Source organism: Cryptomeria japonica, chromosome 9, assembly GCF_030272615.1.
Source record: "Cryptomeria japonica chromosome 9, Sugi_1.0, whole genome shotgun sequence".
Taxonomy (NCBI): Eukaryota; Viridiplantae; Streptophyta; class Pinopsida; order Cupressales; family Cupressaceae; genus Cryptomeria; species Cryptomeria japonica.
In genome coordinates, this window is record NC_081413.1 from 277,409,911 (window position 1) to 277,434,581 (window position 24,671).

Below are 24,671 nucleotides of genomic sequence, written 5' to 3' on the forward strand. Positions count from 1 at the left end.
GTTTGATAATGAAGGAAGCATCTCCTTATATAGAAAACACTATAAGAAATGGAGGGATAAGATTGAGAGGTGTAAAAGAGGTCGGCTATGATTAGAGGGTGGGTAAAAGAAATAATAAAATAATGAGAGGGTAGGTAGTGTATGAATTAAGAGATGAATGACATGTGTCATGGGTAGAAAAGGCTAATGAATTAATTAAATAAATAAAGATTTATTTAATTAATAGAAGAAGTGGGATAATTAAATAAATAAGATATTTATTTAATTTAGGAAAAGGACAATTTAAATAAATAAATGTATTTATTTAAATGAGAAATAAGGCTAGAAGAGGATAAATGAATTAATTAAATAAATAAAGATTTATTTAATTAATAGAAGAATTAAGCTAAAGTAATTAAATAAATATTTATTTAATTAGACATGACAATTTTAGGTGTCTACACCTTGATTTTGAAAAAGATCCAAAAAGGATTTTAATATATTTTGGCATGAATCAAAGGGGAAAAAAGATGATTCCTTAACTTAATCATTGTTTAGACATCGTTTGTTAGAGTTCCATTTCCAAATTACTTTTGTAATATTTCTTGGGTGAGTTTCCTATGGCCTTCTAACATATTTCACAAATTCCTTCAAGGATATAATCTTTTTAGAATTTTTTTTGTAAAGAGGTTCCTTCTAAATTCAAACAATAGACTTGTAAATTATTATTATTTTTTAATTGTAACTAGATTTGTGCTTTTTCATCAAAATTACATGTTCTCCTCTCACTTCTTGCTTTACCTCCATGATGAAATGAATGTTTATGCATTTTCAGTACATTTGTTTTATGTAAAATATTTTTGTAGGGATTATCTATGAATATTTTCTTCCCTCTTAATACTTATCAAATTTCTTACCTCCACATATGTCTTTAGGAGTTGTGAAACAAATGTTCATATGAGTTCCTTTAGTACTTCTCATTAAGTATTTGTGTCATTCATAGCAAAGGGAGAAACTCATCTTAATCTAGGTGCATCAACACTCTCCTTTCATTCATTCCTTTTATCCATTTTCCTTGGAAAATCAATAAAATAAGATTAGGTCTTAGGTTTAATCTTTGCTAGGTTGGTTCAACACTTTTCATCTAGGTTTAGAAAGTATGTTAACCTTCTTTGCATTGTTTGATCTCAGTTGCAAATTTTTGCAGCTTGAAATCATTACCATCATTCCATTGGAATGTTGGGATGGTTCTTGGATGGTGCAATTTTAGCTAACAACAGAAAGTTTGGTGTAATTAAGGTGGTGTACCTTGTTAGTTCTTCGCCTAGGTTCTAGTTACACCTTTCACTTAAGTTTACTTAGGGACCACATAGGAAATTTCCAGCTTCAATGGATTTATTGCCTTGTCACTTTCTACCTCATGTGGAAATTCTACTTTTAGTGGTTTTGTCATGTTGTCACTTTTCCACCTTAGGTGGGTGATCTACCTTTAGTGGATGTGTCACACTATCACTATTGCATCTCAGGTGGGTGACAAGTTATCAATTTTTATCTCAAATCATAAGATTAAAACGCTTTTCATAATCTTATGCCTTCCTATGTTTCACCTTGGCCTATTTAACCAAGGGGTCTCCTATGTAGTTTCATCGATTATTTTGCATTGTTGACGAGAATACATTTTATTCTTGTCATGTTAACTCTATCTTCTTATTGTGGTTTCCATTAGGCCTATATATCTTGGGTGGATACCTCCATGTAGTTGAATCTTACATGGTATCAGAGCTCTTAGAGTGCCTTTAGTTATTCATTTTGAGAGAATTTCTATGCATTTGAGTTTTTCTTTTTGTTTTCATGGCTTTGTATTGTAGGTAAAAATTAGAGCTTGCACAGTCAAATATAAGGTTGTCATTGGGTTCAAAAGGATTGACAAAGTTATTTTAACCTTTTGTTTCATCCAAATCAGACAATGGAGGCCAAGAATTTAAAGTTTGGGGTGGTGCAACGATACAAGCATCATAATTATGCAAGCAATTTTTGAACAGTCATATCTCAGACATCCAAACTCCTTTTTTAGAGCAATTTTTTTTTCATTTGGGGTAGAATTTATTCTCTTTGTAGTGGTGCAGGTGTTTTAGAATTCACTCAGGCTCATATGGGCTCATTTTCAAGTGCAATTTTTTTAAAGTGCATAATTTTCCTTGTATTTCATAATGGTGCTATTAATTTGTAGTCATTGTGATCATAAATGTCACTTTCAACACATGACCTTATTTGGCTTATTTTTGGGAATTATAATTCACAGATCATAGTTTGATCTTTTTCATATTGATTTGAGTCTAATATAGCCTACTTGTGGCAAATGTAATAACTAAAATTAGAAGTCCACTTTACCTTTGTTTTGCAAGTGGTCATTGTAATTGTGCTTAGTATAAATGCCAAATCATTTGCTTTGGGGCGTTCTTTGATTGAGTGAATTTGGGGGTTAACCTTGAAGTGTTTGATTGCATTCTCTCATTGTTTTTGTGTTCTAATGATGGTGAAATCTTAAATTGAACTCCTAACATCACATAATCATGCATTATGGAAGAAATCAATATGGAATTATCTAATGGGAAAGAGTTATCTTGGTTGTCTAAAGGAAACAATTTCTCAACCAACTAACCCTGATGCATTACTAAAATGGGATATTGAAATGGAGAATGCACTTGTATATGTTGAACATACCCCAAGACTGAGAGGGGGGTGAATTAGCAAGTGGACAAATCTTAACACTTTATAACTTAATTCAAATTCAACTTCAAACTTTAATTTGATATGTAGTCACATAAATTTGTCCATTTTAATTAAATGAATATTTGCTATTTATTTGATTAAAAACCCACTAGCCATCAGTTAATTAAATTAATATTTAATTAATTCATCTTCAAACATTCTCCTATTAATTAAAAAAATTATTTAATTTATTTTAATTAATTCATGAAACCAAATTCACAATCAATTAAATGAATAAATCCTATTTTATTCAATTTAATCCCCTTTCCTCTTTTAAATAAATTAAATAAAACATTTATTTAAATCATCAAATCCCCCCACTTGCATTCTCCTAAAAATGCAACTTGCACCTATTTGTTGAAATAAATGAATTTTATTTTAATAAAAATCCTATTTCCCCTCACCCACCAAACCCACTTGCAATCCTAATCCCCTTCTAGATTCTTCTAAACCCCTTTCTAATTAGCCTAATCCATCCCCTAATTATTGTCACATTCCTTAGCAACTTGGAGTCACTTCTCAAAGACTCCAAAGTCTTTGAAAAGCATTTAATGCTTTATGTGTCCAACAAATTAACCTCTAAAGTCTTCTAAACCACTAATGGCTCTTACATGACCATTAATGGCTCTTACATGACCATTTATGGTTAGATCCACTTGCACCTATGGTTAGGGACTTTGACCCCTAACTCAACCCTCATGTGACCCATGTGTCTTCTCAAGCATTTATTGCTTTGACCATGGTTATCCTCACTGACTCTTGCACAAGATTTTATCCATTGGATAAAAGCATTATTCTTTGGATAATGAATTTATTCACTCAACCTAACCTTAACCTTACCTCCCAAGTTAACCCTCAGGTCATGTCAAACATTTAATACTTATTCCCTCTCCTCTCAACCCATCTCATGTTGACACTTGTCAACATGAGATTGGGTTGAAATCCCTCTCATGGATTGAATATCATTCAATCCTGACCCTTGTTGAGATTACTCAATCTCAACCATCCATTGCTCCATTTTTCCTATAAATAGAGCCCATTTCTTCATAATCGAGATCTTGAAAACTTGTATGCATTTACATTATAGTCATTTTTAGAGAGCATTTAGCATAAATCATTAATATATTGTTATTTTGGATTAAAATAAACCATTTTCATTCCATATCATCTAATATTAGCGTTTTGTTTACACTTGCATTGCATAAGTAAATCATTTTTCATCTTGACCCTCCATAAGGCGTCCATAGTGCAAAAAGCTGCTGAGAGCTACACTTATTTGGAACTTGGAGAGGAGAGGAACAAGGGAGGAAGAGCTACAAGCATCGTAGAAGACATTTGGAGATGTCTTCTTGCATTCATTTTCATAGTTAAATGCTTTACTCTGTTTTTAGTGTCTCTCTTGGTATACCTGCTTAGAGTAGTTTTTGGTTGATTAACACTAACATTTCTCTTGGTTTCTTGTGTTTTCTTGTGTTATACAACCATAGGTTCTTGTCTAACATCTCCCATTTTGCAGAGCATCATTTGGTGAACCCGACGTGAATTGAAGACCAACCTTTTTTGGAAAACTAACTTTTTGACTGTTTTACTTGACACACAAGTCGCGCTTCGACGCTTTTGTACTATCGCAAATTTGGTCTTTTAGCGCTATTGTCTCTACAATAGCGCTATTGTCCTAAAATTTAGTGTTGTTTGCTATAGTATAGCGCTATTGACCCTTAAAGTAGTGCTTTTGTTCCCGTATTAGCGCATTTATCTGTCTGTATAATATTGTCTTTTAGCACTTTTGTCCTTATTATCGCGCTTTTGTGTTAAGTAGCGTTTTTGTTCTTACACAGAGTAGCGCTATTGTAACAGAGCGTTGTAAACAATGCCTTGTAATTGATAAATTAATTTTTCTTAGGCTTGTGGAAGCCCACCATGTGTTCGGATTTTATTGACTTTTTGTTTCTTGTGCAGGTTTTAACTAACCCATCGTATTGCTTAAAATTTTAGAAATTTCCTTTTCTTGATTTTATTGCAAAGTTAAAACAAACGTAAACACTTCATTTGGTGCTTAAAAATCAAACTTCAAACACTTCATTTTGGTGTATTAAAACTCACAACAAACTTGGTTTTTTATTGCAAGTTAAATCAAACTTCAAACACTTCATTTGGTGCTTAAAAATCAAACTTCAAACACTTCATTTTGGTGCCTAAAACTCAACAAAACAACTTTTGATTTCCTTGCATCGACTCGAGTTGAAAATTCACAATCCACACTTTGTTTGGGCAAATAAAAAGAACAATCAACTTATTTTGTTTTTGCAAAGCGATTTACTTCAAGCAAAATGTGCTTTTCATTAAGTTGACCAGGATTTCATTTTTCCTAGTTTACTCAACATATTGCCTTTGAAGGATAAAAAGAACACCATGGCCATCGGAGCAACATCTCCAAATAGTTAGATCATCATTGCAATGGTAAGTTAAAAAGGACAAGTGTCTTTTGTGTTTGGCATGCTTATGCAAAGTTTGTCGAGTGGTCCAGCTTCTAACACACACTATCCTCTCCCTTGGCTTTCGTGGTCCTGGGTGCAAGAGAAAAGTGTTAGTAACACCCAAAGTTTATCTTTTTAAGAGAGGCCTGCCAAGAGACACATCACTCTTGGGAATGACCTCGCACGGTAAATCCTTCGAGTTGCTATAGAAATCAGGTGTGAGCGAAAGCTGTAGCCTTGGGTATAGTTGTTCTTGTAGTGTAACTTGCCGAAAGGATAAATGGGCCCCACCACAAGCTACAAGACTCTTAAGTGAGTCAATGCAAAATGAACTTATGTCTAAAGACATCAAAATTTACTAAACACCTTATGTAGTATCCCACCTGTTCTATTGATTGAAGATATTTGTGATAAATTCAGCGCAAGAGCATAGAAGGTTTTGCTCCCAAGATACTCACCATACATATTTCCTTGAGTAGAAATATAACTTTTTGAAAGGTTACTTGTAGCCTTATAAAAGTGGTGACTCCCCCATCATAGAGATCATCTATTTGTTATACTCATGCAAGACTTAGTATATCATATCCTTACCTGCCATGGTGGGATTCATAAGGTATATGGTACTAAAGTTGAAGAAATATCAAGATGTGGGCTGAAATTATCGCAACTAGCCATTTGACCTTAGGGATAAAGTGTGTTTGAAGTGTCTTCGTTTTGAGTCAAGACCAGTGATAAACTGAGCCGACTTCAGGCTTTTTGGAAAAACATACTCAAAAAACATTTGGAAAGAAAGGGTCATAAAAAGTGCAAAGATTGGGTGATCTAGACCCATACTTACTTGTGCCTTTTGAGGCAACATTATTGTGTTGGTGTGCTTGCTTTGTTTTCTTGTCAAAGGAAAAATAAAAAATCAGTTCCAAAAACAAGTATTCATCCAACACAAACATTTTCAAAAACCAAAGATCAAAAACAAAGAGCAAACAACAAAAGTATCAAACTATATGACCATTCTTCACATCTTAAGAAAGAAGAATCTTCATCAACATGTCAACTTGAAGAGAAGATCATTAAGCTCAAAGGATTTCATCAAAAGAAGGAAAATCTTCTATCTTAATAGACAAATCTTTGTCTCACATAGAACCTTCTTACGTCACATGCATCTATACCTTCAAGGAAAATCAAATGAGTTTGATCAAGACTCATTAAACCGTAGAGCTTTTACTCAATATAGATCTTTGAGCTATCATCAAAACAAGGGAGGCAAAATCAATCCTGCCTTCTTTCCAGACATTTGCATCACGTATAACTCAACTAGGGAAGAATCACCAACCCCTGAAAGAGAAGAGGAAGAGTTTGTTCCTTTTGTAACACAAAGTTTCTATTGAAGTTAACATTTCATCCATTATCACATTCACATCTCATCAAATCCATTCCAACTCTCAAAACATCAAGAGGTTTTTGTCCTAAGTTCTATTTTGATTTTGTTTGAATCAAACACAATACATCACTTTTTAGAGTGTCTCTACATCTAGGATAAACTCATCCTAAGAGGCATTTCTACGCAGGTTAAAACTAGTCTATGAGTGAATCCTCTCATTACTAGGTATTTGGCTCTGTAACACATCTAAGATCTCTCTAAACTTTATCATATCAAACATTGTCAACAAGACACAACAAGCAATTCAAGGAAGGACTTTGGTAACATCTACCTTAGTGCTAGAGATCCGTATGCAAGAAACTTCACCAAACATTAATCTTTCATTCCATCACCAACTCATCATCATTTTTCACAAAACTTCAACAAAAACTTGTAAACCAAATGGCTCAAACCAAATCAAGGTCTAGACAACAAGAAATTGAAGAGGAAGAGGAGGAAAATCTCAACGAATTCCAAGAAGCCCTTGGAGGAAACGCAAATGATGAAAATCCAAGTACTCCTACTCCTGCAGCAATAGAAAGGGCACAACACAACCCTCTCTTGAATCGACGTTTTGACAAAATACTCAGGAGCAACGCTGATGCTCACTTTTTAAGACTTGCCCAAGAGGGAGCCAAACTACCCTCTGATTTTGATATTGCACAACTAAGGCAAGCATCGGAACGCCAAAGTCGTAATGAGGATGAAAGAGGTTGAGATAACATCAGATACAACTTCATCAAGGAAATCCCCCACCTCCTCCTCCAAATGACATTGACATGTTGCAGCAGCAAATAAAAAATTTAGCCCAACAACTCCACAGTGGTGTGAAAACAAACCAGTTTTCACTTAATGATATTTGTCCCTATCCCTTTGATAGGAATCTACATATGCCACCTTTTCCACGAGGGTTTGAAACACCTAAGTTTGAAAAGTATCGAGGAAAAGGAGACCCTCGCGATCATGTTAGAGAATTCCATTCAGCATGCCTAGAAGTGGCATATGAGGACACATACCTAATGCGACTCTTTCCCCAAAGTTTGGCAGGGACAACCACACAATGGTTTTCCCGACTAATAGGCGGCATTAGGACATTCGAAGAGCTAGTCTAGAAATTCATTGCACATTACTCACATAACATTGAACGCGATATCACCATGGCCGATCTATGTAACACTAAGCAAAAACCGGGGGAGCTATTTTCAGCCTTCCTGCAATGATGGCGACAAATGTCTAGTAGGCGTTCCCTTCAGCTACCTGAAAGAGAGCTAGTGGAAATATTTATTTCCTGCTTGAACGAAGAAATGGAATTTCATTTAGACACGAAAGGTACAGAGTCTTTCAATGACATGATCACACAGAGTTTAAAATGTGAAAGGGCCCTCATCAAAAAGGAGCTTATCAAAATATACAATGAACCCAAAGATGCGCCTTGCTCGCGATTCAACAGTGATAAACCTAACTTCTGGAACAAAAATAAGAACATTGTCAATGATGGGGTTGTAGATGCAAGAACTATTAAAAGTGCACAACCTGTGGTTCACTTTGCAGGGCAAAACCCCCCTCCTAAGACCAACACGACTCCTCCCTCACCAAATCAAGGATGCAATATACCGCAAGAAGAACCAAGACAACACCAACAAAACTATAAACAAAAACAAACGTACACTCCCTTAGGGGAACCTGTTGAAACAGTATTGCGTCAGTTGGTCTCTTCAAATCTAGTGACCCTACCAAAGACGTCCAATTACGAACCTCAAGTTAAACCTTCATGGTGGAGAGACATTGAACATTGCGAATACCATCAAGGGAAAGGGCATAAAACAAGCAATTGTCATAGGTTGAAAGATCTTATTCAGGATCTCATTGACCGAGGTGAGATTGAAATTGAAGGACACGGCCCAAAAACAACAAACAATGATCATCTTATGTTTAAAAATCCACTTCCATCACAAGATCAAAGGGGTCCTTCCACTTCAGGGCGAAATACGGATACCACTAATTATACGCGAGCTTCTTATAATTACATTGTAAACCAAGTATATGATGCCAATGAACAAATTGCAACCATTACCATCAAAAATCCAAACTCTACCTACAATGTTGTTACGCGTCGCAACAAAATTACCATCAAAGCAACTCCATAAGGCACACCTTCCATCCCAAAGTAGTATAACCTTGTGGAACAGTTAGATAAGACGCCCACACTTATCTCCATCTTAGAGCTTTTGCGCCTATCACCATCTCATAAAACAATCTTGGATCAAGCTCTCCAAGAAGCGTCAGTCCCTGCAAATCTAAATACAGATCAATTCCAAGCTATGGTTGGAAATCTAAGGTCATCACCATGTCTCACTTTCTCAGAAAGTGACAATACATCCTTCCAGCAACCTCATAACGCCTCACTCCATATTGAAGGATTTATCAACCAACATAGGATCAAGCGAGTCTTGATCAACAATGGAGCAGGCCTAAATATCTGTACACTACAATTGGTCACAATATTGGGGTATGCAGTTGAATCAGTGGATCCCCACAAAAAGATAACCATAAAAGCTTATGATGATGCAGAATGTTCATCCAAAGGAGCAGTTGTGTTACCAATCTGAGTGGGCCCCGTGGTGAAGCACATCATATGTCAAGTTCTGGACCTTCCTCTGTCGTATAATTTATTATTAGGAAGACCTTGGATACACGCAATGCAAGCCGTTCCATCCACCTACCACTAGAGTATCAAGTTTCCTCATAATGGTGTAGAAATTACAATCCTGGGTGATGCAAATCCATTTGCATATTGTCACAATATCAATCATCAACCAGAGATTACCGTTCCTAACAACAGAGAAGCCACCTCATCCACCTCATACGTAAGTCCCGCCTCTCTTTTTAGTTCAAACACCACTATACCCAAGCAAGAGAAGCTCAAGATGAAAATGATAGAGGAAGGTCCTGGGGAGTACAATCTCAGCCAACTCTTTTGTGTTGGACAAATGCCCACTTCTCCTATAACTCATGGTAAACCTCAAACGTTACTTCAAACACCCTTGGTCAAGCCAACATGCTCTTTGACACCTTTCATCCTTGGAAAGAGTCAAGAAGAAGAGACCAGAGATGAGGACTTAGCAGAATGGATCTATAAAGACCCTATCACCACGAACATCCCACAAGCTAAGCTTCCCACAGATCAGTATGGAAAAGGCCTTCTCATTATGAAAAGAATGGGTTACGATGGCCAGAGTGATTTGGGACCTTTCAAGCAAGGACGATATGAGCCATTGCAGCCATAATTAAAGCCCAAAGATAACACTGCTTAGGCTTATAAAAGGAGATCCTTCCTAAACTCAGATTCAAATGAAAACCCAGCAAACCTCTATATCAGTCTAAAACTCTACAGAGGTCACCTTTGATTATATCAGCAGCACCAAGCACCACATCAACTACCCTACTGAGGCTAAACATCCCAACAATAACATCCACAACACCAATCATCCCACTAATCAAACCAACAATCCCATCAACCGCAACAACCGCATCAACAACACCATTAGCACTATCAGAACCCCCAGTAATATTGACAACACCGACGATTCCAGTAGAAGTAGCAGATTCAACACTACCAATACTCTCCGTATCGAATTCATTGATCCCCATAATCCTTCCTACAACACCAATCATTTCATCTACAAAGGTACATCAACCGATCACACCTGCAGTGTTTAACTCAAAGGATATCTCGGTATGGTATAGTAATCGAATACTAGAAAGCGACTCAAAGACCGACTCGCATGAGTGGGAATTTGATTCAATACATCTCAATACTTCGGATGAGGAAGATGCATCACCCTGTCCACCTCATAAAGAAATCCCTGTTTATGGAGAAGCATAAGATTAAAACCTCTTGGGTTCCTGAACTGGAAACATCTTCCACAGACCCTACGTCACATCCTACGCCTGATTTTGACAGGGAGAGTACCATTAGTGACCTTCACCACAACGTCTTAACCCTCACTGACACCTCTTGTGAACTTAACCTGATCGACGAGGTAATGCCTATTAAACATCCCGAACTCATGAAATGGAACCAATCTAATCCCCCATGCCTTGACCAATTCCAAAATGATGGGGCGATCATTGAATTTTTGGAACTAAGGGATGACATACCAAGCAAGGATCACAAAGCTGGATTCGCCATTGAACTTAATAGCACAACATACTTTGGGGTGGATGCCAAACCTTTCAGCTACAAAAGTATAACAATAAAACATGTATCTTCCAGTGAAAACCACATTGTGGCCCTGTTTGATCCCACAAAAGTAAAAAGAAAGAGCGTATCCAACGGTGAAAACCTCTATGAGGTGCCTGAGGATGAAAGGTTTGACATCCTCCCCTCTAGGACACAACAGGAACGATCAACAATCCTTATTGAAGAGACAAAAGAATACAATGTGGGGACTCCTGAAACTCCTCATCACATACATCTGGCATCTCTTTTAACTCCAGAGGAACAACCTAAGTGTGTCAAATTCTTCCAGAAGTGCCAAATTAACTTTGCATGGTCATATGCAGACATGCCTGGTCTTGATCCGAATTTAGTCATGCATCACCTCACTGTCACAGAAGGAGCCAAACTTGTCAAGCAGAAACTTCGCAAGATGCATCCTCAGATTGCGGGACTCATCAAAGCAGAACTTAAGAAACTTCTGGATGTTGGTTTTATTAGACCAATTGATTATGCATAATGGATATACAATATTGTACCTGTTGGCAAACCAAATGGGGGCATCCGTATTTGCATTGACTTCAGAGATTTGAACTAAGCATGTCCTAAAGATGACTTCCCTCTACCCAACATCGACATAATAGTGGACCTAACAACAGGACATGCCATGCTTTCACTCATGGATGGATTTTCAGGGTACAATCAGATAAAGATCACACCAGACCTATCAATGAGCAATGACCACCATCTTCCATGACATGATGCATACTATAATGGAAGATTAAGTTGATGACTTACTGGCAAAATCACTCACCAGAGAAGGTCATCTGGACATATCAGATAAAATCTTTGGTAAACTAGAACAATATCATGTTCGACTCAACCCAAAGAAATGTGTCTTTGGAGTAACCTTAGGGAAGCTTCTAGGATACATTATCTCATGCAAAGGCATTGAGGTTGACCCAGCCAAAGTCAAAGCAATCATGGACATGCCACTCCACGAAACATTAGTCAGCTAAGGATATTACAAGAGTGGCTACAATCCATCTGAAGATTCATTGCACAACTAGTAGATAAGTGCCATCCTTTTACACACTTGTTACACAAAAAAATCCCCTTTCAATGGGATACCAGATGCCAGCAAGCATTCCAGATGCTTAAAGACTATCTCATGAATACACCATTGTTGATCCCACCAGATCCGAGCAGACCTTTATTTCTCTATATTTCAGCAACAAGTACAACATTGGGTGTACTACTGGCACAACACAATGTAGAAGGGAAATAGTGTGTTGTTTACTACTTCTGTCGCACACTGGTCGACTATGAACTCAATTACACACCTATTGAGCGAGCTTGCCTAGCAGTAATCTTGGCACTCACTAAACTGAGGCACTACCTATTGACACATAAAGTACAACTCATTGCCAAGATAGATCCACTAAAATACTTAGCAAAGAAGCATTAACCGGCCGCTTGGCCAAATGGGTGATGATTCTCAGTGAATTTGACATCAAATATGCAGACCGTAAGGCTATCAAGGGTCAAGTTATTACAGATTAGTTGGCCGATGCACCACTCATAGGCGATCATCCTCTCATTTCCAATTTTCCAGATGAAGAGATATTCATGATCACAACAACACAAACATGGAAACTATACTTTGATGGTTCATACACTAGGCATGGCTCGGGGGTAGGCATTCTGTTTATCACACCTCAAGGTGACAGCATCCCGAAGTCTTACAGGCTCACATTTCCATGCACGAAGAACATAGTTGAATATGAGGCCTTGATCACAGGACTCTGACTAGCCGTCCAATGAAAGTTAAAAGAGCTACAATTAACAAATGAATATCAAACCAAGGATGACAAACTCATGCCGTACAAGAAAATGGTGGACAAAGTAAAAGCATCATTTATTACTATCACCTTTGAGCAAATACCCAGAGATCAGAATCGAGTTGCTGACGCTATGGCTACCATTGCATCTCTCCTAGATCTTCCTCAGAATTCAACACGCTACAAGTTCTTGGTAGAATAGCTTTGAACTCCCGCTTATGATATCCCTGAATCTGAGATGATATGTTTCCTTATCAGTTCTAAATCCCCATGGTACGGTGAGTTCTACACCTATCTACGCGATCACACACTTCCTCCTAACCAATCGAATAACCAACGTAAAACCTTCATTCGCCAAACCACTCGATATACTGTTATTGTTGAAACCCTATACCGACGTAGTCTTGATGGTACTCTCCTTCGATGTTTGGAACAGGATGAGATAACAAAGGCCTTGGAAGAGGTACATGAAGGAATTCGTGGAACTCACGCAAGCGACCCTTCACTAGCTAAGAAAATCATACACGCTGGATACTATTGGCCGTCCATGGAAAAAACTCCTATTATTTTGTCAGAAAATGCAAGAAATGCCAAATTCATGGAGGCCTGATACATGCACCAGCACAGGAATTGCAACCAATCACAACACCGTGGCCTTTTTGTCAATGGGGGCTTGACCTTGTGGGTAAGATTCACCCATCTTCATCCAACAACCACAAATTCATTATTACCGCTACCGAATACTTCACAAAGTGGATCAAAGTTGTTCCATTTACCCAAGTCACTGGCAAGCAGATCACCTCATTCATCCTTAATTACATCATCTGTCAGTACGGTGTACCCATGTCCATCATCACATATAATGGTCTTCCTTTCAAAAATTAGGATGTTCGTGAGCTCAGTGAGAAGTTTCACATCCAACACCGCTTTTCCACTCCCTATTACCCACAAGGCAATGGTCAAGCCGAAGCATTGAACAAGAACATAGTGAGAATCCTCAAAAAAATGGTCAATGATGTCAGCCACGATTGGAATGTTCAATTAAATCTAGCACTATGGGCATATTGAACTAGCATTCAAACCCCTACAAGCGCAACTCCCTACTCACTAGTCTATGGAGCAGAAGCCATCCTTCCTATTGAGGTCGAGATACCATCTCTACAAGTTTCCTTGCATAATCTCATAAATGATGAAGTATATAGAGTATCATGTCTTCAGGACTTAGAGCTACTTGATGAGAAGCGAAAAGTTGCATACAATCACCTCAAATCCTATCAGCAGTGCATTAGAAGAAGCTATAATCATCGAGTTAGACCTCACAGATCTTGTTCTTCGAGAGAATCCTTGTAACAAACCAAATAGAGAACATTAGGGAAAGTTTGAATCAAACTGGCTAGGTCCATATGTTATCATTGCTGTATTTGGGTTTGGGGCATATCAGTTGGCTACTTCAGAAGGAGAACCGCTAGCAGATCCAATCAACAACATGCACCTCAAACTGTTTTATACATGAGCTATACAAAGCATCAGGCTTCCATACATATCAGAAAAACACCAAAAACATTCAGATAAATGTCCTAAAGAAAAACAAAAAAATCAAAATAGTAAAGAAAAAAAAATCATGCATCCAAATGGTGAACGACCACTCCGGTGGCACCTTGGGTAAGTGCAATGGTGAAAACCTGGCAAACAGGCACCACTCGTAAAGGCTATGGCTCTATTGTCTTTTCGACTTGTTGCAATCACATTCATTGCATCCACTCATCCATCAATCAAAACCATGGCTTGTTATTGATCTACAATCAAGGATAGTACTTTGTGCGTCTTGCATCCTACTTTTTCATAGTCATGTCTAAACTGGAGGCAATGCCCTTAACCTATTGATGGAAGTGGATTCTGCATTACTTATGATTCATTGAGTTCTTCATTCAAACCGTCTCGCAAAATACCAAAAACATTCAAAACAATCACAAAATACCAAAAACATTCAAAACAATCACAAAATATCAAAAACATTCAAACCAATCACAAAATACCCAAAACATTCAAAACAATCACAAAATATCAAAAAAAAATTCAAAAACACTCACAAAATTCAACAAACATCAAAAAACATAAAAAATCCATCAAAACCATGGCAACGCTTTGTACATACGCATCCAAGAAGATACCAAACAAAAACTATGAAATACTCAAACAATGACCACTTATCATATCAACCAAACAATCAACATCGACACACAACTGTCTTAACAAAGGATGCATCCTTCCTTACCAAAACAAAGACAAAATAACGTTTTCTTTGACAAGAAAATTATGTTTAAGCTATCAAGTACTTGGTCGATTTCTAGGTTATTTATTCATTTATATCAGGTTCCTATGCTACTCCAGGATATCCACAAGTGATTAGAGTGGCCAGGAAGGTTCCTAAGCATTGTTTATGTATCTTCTACGTGTTTTTTCCAATGAAGTTCTGGGGCATGTACTAATGGTGTCTACGTGGGAAGTTCACTAAGCTACGTGATCTTATGCCAAATACAGTCATGGATCACTAGGGCTTGCTGACTACAACGTATACCTTGACCATATGAGCATGAACCATTATGGAGGGTCCCTATTCTTTATTCTTTATTTATGCTATTTGTTTGCAGGTACAATGCTCTATCCTTGGTTCCTACTGCCTCATCCAAGATTGATACTATCATGCTCAATGATGAAAATCAAGCACTATGGATCGTCATTACATCTCATTTGTATATATTGCATTCTGTTGCATTCCACCCATCCATACATTCATAATAGCTGCATATCATGCATACATAGTCATAACAATGCATACTCTATTTCACTCATCTTCCATAGGAATAGGTCCTCCATTTTCTTCTATCTAACATTGAATCCCCCTCACCCTCCCTATCTAGGTCATCATCATAAATCCCTTCATTGTTTCCCATCAACCCAATCAAGCCACGTTCATCACCATCCATCTCTAAATAGGACGGATTGTGTTTCCCATCCTAAGTCATCCTATAAGCCAAGCACGTTACTCTATCTACACAAGCACATCGACTCACACACACCTAGACTATCAATAGATACTTTGATCAAGTATCTTCGGGTCTCAACAGGTAATCGATCATGGCAACCCTAGACTACAACAGGCATTTATCATAATGACCTAGTCTCAACGGGGCTGCCATGATTCCCCACAACCATCCATCATACGCACACACTATCAATTGTTCAACTAATCAAACACAGTCATAACAGACAATTACATCAATTGTCTAAGTATCAACGAGTATTTTGCTTCAAATACCTTGACTTCATCGGGCAATTACATCAATTGTCTAAGTCACCATCATGTCACTTTGATTCACTTACTTAGACTTTATCTTGTCCAAGCGAACAACTGACATCAACTGTCATGCTTTGACTCGACTGGAGCAATTAAACCAATTGCACCAGATTGTTCAACCAATTTTAATCAATTGTATAACATCAATCCAAAGCACACATCGCATTTGCACCGTATATTTTGCCTCACCTAAAGGTACTCACTAGCTTGTTGTTTCTCTATTTCACTCCATTTTCTCCCATTCTTTCCTCGTTATTGCTAATTTCTTCTATTCTACCACCCCGCCAAATTTCCTTCTTTTTCGAGAGATTGCCCAATTTTTTGAAATTTTTGGCCCATCTCTCGAGGGGGCATACCACCCATTAAATTAACATTTTATGGGGCATATTTCTTCACACCTATTCTTCTTTCTTTTAAATGACACAATAAACCACACCATCTCAAAGAGGGGCAAATGTAGTCACATAAATCTGTCCATTTTAATTAAATGAATATTTGCTATTTATTTGATTAAAAACCCACTAGCCATCAGTTAATTAAATTAATATTTAATTAATTCATCTTCAAACATTCTCCTATTAATTAAAGAAATTATTTAATTTATTTTAATTAATTCATGAAACCAAATTCACAATCAATTAAATGAATAAATCCTATTTTATTCAATTTAATCCCCTTACCTCTTTTAAATAAATTAAATAAAACATTTATTTAAATCATCAAATCCCCCCACTTGCATTCTCCTAAAAATGCAACTTGCACCTATTTGTTGAAATAAATGAATTTTATTTTAATAAAAATCCTATTTTCCCTCACCCACCAAACCCACTTGCAATCCTAATCCCCTTCTAGATTCTTCTAAACCCCTTTCTAATTAGCCTAATCCATCCCCTAATTATTGTCACATTTCGAAGAAACTTGGAGTCACTTCTCAAAGACTTCAAAGTCTTTGAAAAGCATTTAATGCTTTATGTGTCCAACAAGCTAACCTCTAAAGTCTTCCAAACCACTAATGGCTCTTACATGACCATTTATGGTTAAATCCACTTGCACCTATGGTTAGGGACTTTGACCCTTAACTCAACCCTCATGTGACCCATGTGTGTTCTCAAGCATTTATTGCTTTGACCATGGTTATCCTCACTGACTCTTGCACACGAGTTTATCCATTGGATAAAAGCATTATTCTTTGGATAATGAATTTATTCACTCAACCCAACCTTAACCTTACCTCCCAAGTTAACCCTCAGGTCATGTCAAGCATTTAATGCTTATTCCCTCTCCTCTCAACCCATCTCATGTCGACACTTGTCAACATGGGATTGGGTTGAAATCCCTCTCATGGATTGAATATCATTCAATCCTGACCCTTGTTGAGATTATTCAATCTCAACCATCCATTGCTCCTTTTTTCCTATAAATAGAGCCCATTTCTTCATAATCAAGATCTTGAAAACTTGTATGCATTTACACTATAGTCATTTTTAAAGAGCATTTAGCATAAATCATTAATATATTGTTATTTTGGATTAAAATAAACCATTTTCATTCCATATCATCTAATATTAGCTTTTTGTTTACACTTGCATTGCATAAGTAAATCATTTTTCATCTTGAACCTCCATAAGGCGTCCATAGTGCAAAAAGCTGTCGAGAGATACACTTATTTGGAACTTGGAGAGGAGAGGAACAAGGGAGGAAGAGCTACAAGCATGGTAGAAGACATTTGGAGATGTCTTCTTGCATTCATTTTGATAGTTAAATGCTTTACTTTGTTTTTAGTGTCTCTCTTGGTATGCCTGCTTAGAGTAGTTTTTGGTTGATTAACACTAACATTTCTCTTGGTTTCTTATGTTTTCTTGTGTTATACGACCACAGGTTCTTGTCTAACATCTCCCATTTTGCAGAGCATCATGATCAACAACAAAGAAAGATAAGATATGAACACACATACACAAGAGAACACCAGATTTACTTGGAAAACCCAAGAAGAGAAAAACTAGAGTGAGACTCAACTCGTACTATATAAATAGTATTACAGTTTGTTGAAGGGCTCACTGCCCAAGGAATCTAACTGCTATTGGAGGGACTTGTAGATTGAGGATCACTTCGTTATGGAAAGATATAAATGACTTGCTAGGTAGATTCATTATCTTTAAGAAAGATACATGAATATTTGAGTTACAATGGATAAACCTTCAAAACATTGCATGTAACAATCTCCTTTGGATGTAGTTGTTGTTGACTCACTATCTTAAGCAACTATTAGACAATGCATCTCTTATACTTCCACCACACACACTCACACCTTCACATTCGCATCTTCCTTATTCCATTGTAATTTTCTCACATTGCAATTGAATTTATCTTCCTTATATACAATCCATGTCATCTTAAACATCAATTAGGTCATGCAAATCAGGGACATGAAGTGGTACCACAAGGTCAACCACAAAAAAAATAGTGGTGAAAGAGGTCCTATTCAGGAGATAGAGAGGAACTAAAACAACTTAACACATCATCCAATTCAGCCCCAAACATCACACATAGTGGTGCACACCCTTTAAGGTTAGCAATAGGGTAATGTGTAGGAAGAACGTGTAGCACATAATAGTCACCCCAAAAATAATTCCTCCAAATATATTCTCACAAAAATCATCCCCACAAGCCATAATAGGACCTAAACATAGCTTAACACATTTTCCAATGTTGGAGAAGCCCCAAAAAATGCACTACAAGCAAGAGAACAAGCCATGTTAGATAGATAGAAGCCAATTACCCTAAAACCCAACAAAAAACAAACTATCCAACATCATGCAGACCCTATAGAGGAGTTCCATAAACCCTCAAAAACATCCTCATATACTTCTTCCACACTGTCAAGACAAAACCATCTAGCAAAACTAAATTGATACAAAATTCTTCATTATCGGAATGCCTGGAAACACAGTCATGAAATGAACATTGATGGACACACTTTTAGAAAACTTCACCACTTTAAATCTAAACTAAGAAATTGCACAAACTTTATAAACATACCCTCCTAGCCACAACAATAAAACCTCAATACGGAGCAATGCAGAGCATTCTCCTGATTAGTCCTAACTAGTCAACACACTACCAACATACTACCTTCACCAAAAACATTAGTTGCAACAACAGGGAGCTAGAAAGATAGGAGTGCAACATCCACAGAGCATAGACGTTATATCAAAAGCTACCAAATCAAATCTACAAATGTGGTGGAATGCATATCATTCATCCATATTGCAATTAACACACCTCTTCTGCAATTTCACTATTAATCAATTTTCAAATATCAAAACAACATTTTCTTCACTCAGGAGTAACAAAGTAGATACTACAACATCTTGTAGTGTGCACGAGATCATCCAAAAAATATCACTTCATTCATCATGCTTTTAATCCTCATCTTAATATTATCATGATGGCAATTCAATAATTAATCATGAGCATCATCATCATTACTATTTTCCAATATATTAGCAACATCACCACCATATATTGATTGTAGACATCAACACCAAGAAGGTGGACATCCACAAAAAATAACCTCCTCATTAATGATCACATACTGCAACACAACAACAAAATGCAATACCATTCTTCATCAACATGTACTATAATCAGCAAGGGGTTAACATAATGGACAACACCATAACAATCAACAACACTCTCCAAACCCTTCCTCAACAACTAATCCAATAACATCTCTACAATCTGACAATAATAATAGTAAGTATGACATGACATGATCTAACATCAAGATCATCAACACACAAGTTAAGGGTTGACATCAATGACAACACCTACCAATATTCTCCCCCTTTATCATTTATGGAAACACTCAACAAATCAGTACTTTCTCTCCCCCTTTTACATCTAGGACAAAGGTCAAAGGTCATTCACCAAACTCTGCATTTTCTTCTTTGTCACTGCCAACAATGTCCTACACCCCATGAGGAATAGACTACATCAATGTAGGAGACAAAAGATATACCTTGAATCTCCTCATGGACAGGTGCACCAACATATGCATCTAGTTCAAAGGAGGGGAAATAACTCCTAACTTTTTCCTGAGATATCCAAATGTGTCATGTTAGCAATTTTTCTTGATACCTTCATCCCTAAGGAGAAACACAATGCCAAATTATGGGATTGGGAACCTAGAACATGTAATCGGTACTATCAACAAACTAAAGATAAGAAAATGCAATGAAAAAGGCTATACAAGCCTTCTACTCTTTAAGCTCTATAAAGCTCACGAGGGTATTCCTATTGCAGGTCTTGAAATGATAAACTCATGACAAACTGAAACAACAAACCTATTTGAAATAGATGGATCTCAGGTATATGATGATGGGTGTTTTATATTTCACTGAACTAAAGAATAATCCCATTTACCCCTCAAATTATTGAGAACAAAGTCTAACTCTACACCTACTCCTACAAACATAAAAGAAAATGATTATTGAAATTTATGAGATAGGAAGCAATCTAGAAAGAAAATTTTATGCTTATTCATAGGGTAACAGAGTCAAATTGCAGAATAACTATGACAATATGATGATGCCCACTTGCATAAAAATCTTTGATTCAACATGTATGCCTTACATACAATATTGTTGAAACAAACATTCAGACTCTTCTTAGAAAAATTTAATCAAGTGCAATTGCATTATTGTAAATGAGATGCAACATTTAACCCTTCCATTAGAAGAGACCCATTACCCCAAACTACACATTCTCCATTAGAGAAGACAAATCAGTATATCATTGACATAGAAATTCATGTAATTCATACATAAAATTGGAGACAATCTGAACTGCTTCTTTTCATTAATTGATAAATAATGTATACATTTTGATCAAATGAAATAGTACAACTCTGCAAAAGACTTCTTTCCATTACCAAGAATTTACACCCTATATACACATAAAAATGGCTATGAGCAATTAAATAAATATTTTATATTTATTTAATGTTTATTCTTTTATTAAATAGTTAATTTGAAAAGGTTGATTTATTTAATTCATTTTTTCGTGTCTTTCTATTAATTAATTTAATTGAAATATTTTATTAATTAATTCGTCTATCCTATTCCTTTAATTAATTAAATATCTAATATTTAATTATCCTTCTAATCAATTAATTAAATATCTAATATTTAATTATCTCCTTCAATCAATTAAATATCTAATATTTAATGGTTATTCTCCTATCCTATAGTCTCAAATATTTAGGACCTAGATGAAAAATAACCAAGGTACAACACCTTAATTACACCAATCATGTGTGATAATACAAGTGCTATAAAAATTTCAAAGAATCTAGTGATGCATTCAAGGACTAAACACATTTCTATCAGATATCATTTCATAAGAGGGAAAGTTGCAGAGAAAGAATTCAAGTTGAAGTATGTGCCCACAAAGGATCAAATTATCTATATCTTTACTAATGTACTTTCAAAAGATACTTTTGAATATCTCAAGCATAAGCTAGGGGTTATTGCCCCTCCTACTTCTAATTAGATGCATTATGGTGCATCTATCCAACTCACCTTCCATCTCCACTTCATCTTCCCTTTGCCAACTCATCCATCATGCGGCTAAGGAAATTAATATTTCTTAAATATTAATTCATCATTTTTCTTCAACCTCCAAATTTAATGAAATATTGTGTACGTACACATACTTCATAACCTTCTTCTATATTCTCTCCAACATGATAACTCAATGATGAACCACTAGTACCAAACCAGTACTGAGAGGGGGGGGGGTGAATCAGTACAAGCACAAATACAGTCCAAAACTGGTTTGACAACAAATACTCCAAATGACTAGCAAACAGGGATACCAGTTAAAACAGAGTGCAACCGGTAACGCCCAGAACAACTCAAACAATCATAAACCGGTCACTCACTAAGCTTTCCTCTTAGCTCAATACTATAGTACCATTACACTCTCATGCATGAACAGGTAAACTAACATCAGAACTTCATAACAGTAAGTTCAATATGTTTTATAGACAGGCATAAAACATAGAACCATCATATGCTCAATAGGTAATAACAAAGCACCACAAGATAAAAGCATTACACATGACACACATATTTTTCACGTGGAAACCCAACTAGGAAAAACAACGGTGGGGATGATTACCCACAAGTTGCTTTTGAACTCTTTTGAAGTCCGCTCTGTTAGGAGCCTTGTCCGGTTAAAGACATTACAATAGGTTCTGCTAGGAATCGATCCTGTTAGGGATCACCCGGTTAAGGGATGGCTATAATACCCGGTTAAGGGTTAAACCTGGTTAGGGTTACCTCGTTAGAGTATTTCAAGAACTCAATAGCTAAAGGATCTCTAGAGCTCTATAGCTTCTTAGAACTCATTAACCTTGAGTTACCCTATTAAGGGATTTGAATCAAGCTGGTTAAGACTACCCTGTTAAGGGATTTTGCATCAAGCCCAGTTAAGGCTACCTTGTTAAGGGATTTCACAACTGTTGAAGTGGTTAAAGATCAATAGGAATTACAATGATCTGATAACAACACTCAATGCTAATGCAGATCCATTTTGGCTCCTCTTCTCCTTCTGCACATTCACTTTTCAGGTATCTCTTCTCTCCTTTGGTCTGGCAAGAATCACGTATCACTTCCCTTGGATACACACTCACAACTTTTGCCAACAACCTTAGAAAGAAACACAACATCGACCTTATAGAAAATAGACAGGTCGGTTGCAAAAACCCTAAACCCTAAACCTATTAGATTAAGCAATTCAAGCGGTTCAATCTTGACCGTTGAATCATACTGCATTAAATGCAACAATCTTGAATCGATCTCAAGACATTCTCCATCATCCATTATCCACCAATTTCATGGCGGCTAGTAACCCATCACGCGTTATCAGCGTTTGACAAACTTCATACATTCCCGAGGTAGATAGGAATAGTCTTCTTCATGCAAGATCCTTCACACACACAGAGCTTACGTGGCAACACGATCTGTTCTCCATTATACTGCTAACTCATCACACAAAGATCACCGATTGAGTCACACAGGCTTGAGGTACTCCAATCGGAAATCCTGAAGTGAAAACTACCTACCAACCGGTAGTCACACAATGCTTCCATGTGTCGGTTCCCATAACTACATGCCAATTCATCTTGAACAAATATGTTGCTTCACTTTGGCATATAAACCGGTTCATACATATGCCGGTTCTCTCTTCTCACCTATCACTCACCTATCATATGTGCCGGTTCACATCATGTCACATATTGACATCAATGACAACATACAATATCATGATGTCTTCATGCCGGTTTACATAATGCCAACACAACATCCCCACATCTTAGGAAGGACTTGAGTCCACTTGTCCTCTCATGCCTAAATCTTCTCCAACCATCCCTAGATTCCCTCAGTTAGCAACCCAGTCAAGGTGAGATGAGTGACACATGTCTTCTCCTTCCCCCTTTCTCACAACCTTCACCTTTTCTCACAACCATCCAAATCTACAGATCTGATCATGATCGTTGATCTAAGCCACATCATCTTATCCTCCAAAGTCTATAAAATCAGGAGTTTGAGTTGAGAGAGAGTTAGACTTCAAGTGAATTTGCAAGCTAATCATTTGTAAAACTTATGCATCTATGAGTTTTAATCTTGAAGCAAATAGCATAATCATATAGCATAATCATTTTAGCATAATCATTTAGCATTGCATATCATAGCATCATTTAACTATCAATTATCAGTCCATTCTTCATGTGCCATCTTGGAAGCTATCAGTGCTTGTCTGAAGGCACACCATCTGAAACTAGGAACAGTGGAGTTAGAACACAATGAGACATAAACCATGAAGGTAATAATAGCATTTTTATTTCACATGTATTTCATGTAGTTTCATTGGTTGAATTTGGATTTCCTATAGCATTTCCTTTGTATTCTGTGAAACTAACTTGTTGCAGGTAGCATTATGAGGATGAAATTCAAGTCGACACATTTTGGCACCCACTGTGGGGCTACAGGACCTCACACATACTTTAGTATTCTAAAAGCAAATTTAACGCATTTGTAATACAAATTCACACATGTGTGAATTTTGACAACACTTTTGTTTGATAGGTTAGTGCATATGTCCTTCAGGTTAGCGTATTTATCATGTAGGTTAGCATTTTTGTCGTAGAATCCACACATTTTATCTATAGGTTAGTGCATATGTTCTTCAAGTTAGCATTTATGTCCTATATGTTAGCGCATTTGTCAGTTGGGTTAATGCTTATGTTAGAGAATTCTCGCTTCTTAGTCCACAAAGCAACGCTTTTGTAGTGTAGGTTAACGCTTTTGCTTTGTAGGTTAGCGCTTTTGAGGTGAAAGATAGCGCATTTGTTAAGACAACGCTTTTGTTTGCAACTGACAAAATTTCTTTGCAAGTCCGAATGTCCCAGAGCTTAAATTTTTCAAACTACTGACATGCATGTGCAAGATTGTGTTTAAAGCAAATTTTATTCATTTCTTCACCTAGTTAATTAAGAGCTCTATTTTGGAAAGTAACACATCGTGTCTTGTTCATTCAGTTT